Source organism: Trematomus bernacchii, unplaced genomic scaffold (assembly GCF_902827165.1).
Source record: "Trematomus bernacchii unplaced genomic scaffold, fTreBer1.1, whole genome shotgun sequence".
Taxonomy (NCBI): Eukaryota; Metazoa; Chordata; class Actinopteri; order Perciformes; family Nototheniidae; genus Trematomus; species Trematomus bernacchii.
In genome coordinates, this window is record NW_022987387.1 from 677,426 (window position 1) to 682,106 (window position 4,681).

Here is a 4,681-nt window from a genome sequence, read left to right on the forward strand (position 1 = left end):
AGTGCACGCCCGACTATTCCATGGGATCATTATTTGTTTATTCCTTCCATCTTTGTTGTTAACTCTCTCTTATGGCAGTAACATATTTGATATGTTGTCTATCTTTGGTGCTCTTTCATGCTGCCATTGTAATGGTTATGAGGCAAAGACAGGACAACACACCTCCATTAAAATGTATCCAGACGTTTGACATGTCAGGTGGTGAATGATTCTTTAGCCTCTTATTCTGTCGTTCAGAGAGGATACACCTAGGCTTACCTCTCAACCCAGTCTCACGCCATTTGTTATAGTCACGAAATTTATTTAATCTATTGATTCGTGTTCACCAACACGATTTTCGCATTTTTTTCGTGTCACACAGAACGATTTAAAAAGCAATGTACTTCTATTGGTAGTATGTTTCGTGCCTGCACCACGTCTTTTTGTCTGGTCGGGTCTTGGAAGACCGGAAGCTGTGTGGTTCATAAACACATTTTCTTACTCAATATCTTACCCTAAGCCTAACCCTATCCCTTTTATTTTAAATTGTATAATGTCTGAATTTTTTTGCCGTCCGTGTTAGAAATTAAAATCAAGGTTTTATAGCATAATTTAGTCTAAAACATACCGTCAGTTTAAAAGCTGTTTTATTCTGAAAAACCCGAAAGTTCTCATCAAATCTCAATGCCAAGCTTTTATTCTGAAAATCTTTCATCTCCGGTTAGCATTCAGCATATGGCTAATATTACGTTTCCTAGAAATGTGAATGTAAAGTGAAAATGACACGGAGTGTTGCACACCAACACTTACTGACTTTAACATTACATCTATAGACGTCGAGACATTATTACTGCTGAATATTAACTGAAGGTACAGTTGATTGTAAAGTTGTGTTTACATATGTAGTCATGATGTCAGAAGGAGTTACCGTAAATGAGAACTGTGTCGTAAAAGTGTTTCTAGGATTTCTAAACTAACTATTACAGCTATTATAAAGCATTAAATAAAAAGTCATGAAAGAGATAAGGAGGAGAAAAGGCTTAAGGAAGTAAGCAATGAATACAAAATGTCGAAATCCTCTGTTTCACGCGATGTCGAACATTGAAGACAGTCGAGGGCGGTCCCCCAATCTACACAGCGGGAGAGAACGAGAAGAGCATAAAGCAGATCGCGGAAGGGATCACAACCTCTCTTTTTCGCTGCAGCCTCCCGAGGGACAACACCGGCTTTTGTCTCTTCCTTACCTATGCTTGTTCTATAACGACGTTACTTAATTAAAGTATCCATTTAAACCTTTTCAGAGACTCTATTAGTCTCATTATTTTAAGTTTCTTTCCTGGGAGCGAGAAGATCACAATTCATCAATAGTTGGCGACTTCCCGACGTGATAGCAATCCGGGAGAGGAACCGGCTAGCTTCAACGGAGATTCTGCGAACCAAAAGACACACAAGGGCCCAAATACAACAGGTGGGAAGAAGCCAGTTATATCAAATTATTCAATAGCTTACTTAGAACCATTAGATTTGTGTGTTTTGTGGCGAGCAGGACATCCTGAGAACAGCTGTTAATTTAATGTTAAATATCTAAATTTAAACCACACCATGTGGTGTTGTTTTAGACCAAGCAAGGGTAAGTCTCTATTCTTTTTTCTTGGTTAATTAATTAACTCTGCATGATTTTAATGTGTGTGTTTTCCAAGCCGGATATATATTAATGAGCTTTTGAGCCGGTATTTTTATATTATATTGTGTTTGACGAGTAAATAGATGGACTCTTCTCGTTTTTGTATTCTCAAGTAAAAGATGGAATCTTCTTGTTAAGAGTTATAGATGGAATCTTCTCGTTTTTTAGTCTCAAGAAAAGATGGAATCTTCTTGTTTCATTGTCCCAAATAAGTGAGATGGTCTCTTGTGATATTGGTGATAAGAGTCTGTGGAAGTCCGAAGTATACTCTTTAATCATTGCGTGTGCATTACGGAAAGAAATGCGGCACTCGTGCGTTAGATAGACGATATTCTTCTAATAGTGTTTGACTGGCTTCCCATTTGGTCGCATAATAGCGTGAGAGTTGCTCGGACGACCATAGACTAATATTTTTGATGGTATATAACTATTTGTATTGTTAACTTGTTTAAATTGTTCAGCATTTTGAGAGTGTTTTGCTGTTATACTGCTCTGAAGTTTGGCCTGGAATGTGGTTTCTTTGTTGAGATCAACACCTCAGGATTTCAACTCATCAGAGACAGCCATTCTTCTTGCAAAACTCTTTGTTCTGCAGGTCAGCATTTGAAATCAGTTGCCATCTTGTTTTGACCTCATGTTGACAAACGAACACATGGCAGTCGCCATTCTGTGAAATGCAAATTCAGAGGACCAGTTGTTTTTTTAAATCCATTCAGTTTCACTCACATGAGGCTAATTCAATATTCATGACCTCAATAGTGTGTAGAACAAATCATTCTTCTTGAGTCACAGTTGGAATTAGATATTCCATTTTGCTGAATCAGGTTATCTATACCGTTGGAGTTTGGTCTTTGAAGAAAAGGATTATTGTATTTTCTAAAGCTCAAATCTGATTTTTGAAATATTAGTGCTTGCAAAGGTGTTTTGGCTGTTTATGCTTTACAGTTTAATCTTTAAAATGTGTGCTTGCAAATGTGTTTTGGCTTGTTATGCTTTACTGTTTAATCATATAGTGAATTTCCTTCCCATTTCAAAGGTAGTTATTAAGAAAAATAAGCTTCTTCTTGTTACATAGAAGTCAGTTTTAGAATAGCTGCCTCTGGTGGAAGAAGTTGAAAAATTACAACAGCGCACTCTGCTGGTTGTACAGAATTGTTGCACAAGACAGGAGTAAAACAATTATAAATACAACACACATAAATTACAATTATATGCTAAAGTTTAATTTCAAGTGTTATAGATGAACACATACTTCATCACACATAGATAGAATCACAGGTGTACACTGTACAATTTTTCTTTTTCTGATTTTAAAATTTGCATGATTTCTAATTTACTTTATTAATTTTTTATAAAAAGAAATAAAATTAAAGCTGCAAGCAGCGTTGAGCGGGTCTTCGACGCTCCGCAGGCTGTTGTCCGCACGTCGAGGTATCATGCAGGAGTTTTCCGGACTCGGCCGTTGGCAAACGTGTGAAGTTTCAGGCCGATCGGACAACGTAAATGGGAGTTACAGCAGTATTATACAGTAAACATTGTGTTTGATGGCGAGTGATCTACTGCCATGGCAACGGCATATGATGACATCCCAGAATTGGCGTAGAGCTGTTGAGGGCCGGACCATTAACTGTCATCTGAAGTCTGGTGCCGTTTTGAACCTTTTCCATTGAATTAAGACAACATCGTGTTTTACGGCGTGGGATGCGTTGCCATGGAAACGGCATACGGTGAGATCTCAGATTTCACGTAGAGCTGTTGAGTCATGGACCAGTGATATAAAAGTGAAGATTGTGGGACGATGGGACCGTGTCGATTGGATTTACAGCGACACCGTGTTTTATGGCGAGGAATGCGTTGCCATGGAAACGGCATACGGTGAGATCTCAAATTTCACGTAGAGCTGTTGAGGGCCGGACTAGTAGCCATCATCTGAAGTGTGGTGCAGTTTGGCCAATTTTCCATTGACTTAAGACAACATTGTGTTTTACGGTGAGGGATGCGTTGCCATGGAAACGGCATACGGTGAGATCTCAGATTTCACATAGAGCTGTTGAGGCATGGACCGGTGATATAAAAGTGAAGATTGGGGGACGATGGGACCGTGTCCATTGGAGTTACAGCGACACCGTGTTTTATGGCGAGGGATTCGTTGCCATGGTAACGCCATATTAAGTAACATCAAATTTGACGTAGAGCTGTTCAGGGCCGCAGTGTTAACCATCATGTGAAGTTTGGTGGCGTTCTGAGTATGTCAGTTGGCGTTATGACATCATCGTGTTCCATGGCGAGGGATGGCCGAGCATCGAGCGAACGCGAACTTTGGCGCCAAATCACGGCTACGCCGTGCGAAAGAAAAAGACTTCCGTGATAACTTTGAATTGCCCATGTCTCGAGACGCTACCCGACGAATTTCGAGTCGTACGGATAAAGTCCCTGGGAGAAGATAGATTTCGTGCGGAGGACGAAAAACGCGATAAATCGCGTTTTTCCGACGCCAAATTCAAAATGGCCGACTTCCTGTACATTATTTTATACCCCTCCAAGAGGCTTTTTGGTTTGTCTCCGCACCCTAGATATGCGTAGCGAGTTTCGTTCGTTAACGTGAAAGTTAAAGTGGGGGGAGTTTACGTTAAAAACGGAAGTGGGCGTGGCCTATGCAATTTTTGACGCAAAGTTCCGGAACCAATTACACATCTGAAGTTGCACCACTTCTGACGCGCGTGCAAAATTTGGTGAGTTTTCACATATGTTGCGGGGGTCAAAGGTTTATCGGTCGCTGCGCGACCGATTTCAATAGGGTCTTCGCCGACCTAGGTCTCAGACCCTAATTAATAAAAAAAAAAAAAAAATCCCAGATTTTAAAGTTAAGTTCGGATGACATAGGATATTTTCTATCAGGAACGAAGGTACTATTCAGTAGATTAGTAATTCATCTTTGATACATTTAATAACTATATCCAACTACTTAAGAAATATGTCACCAAATGACACTAAGTTAAGAGTATTCGCAGTGCCAGG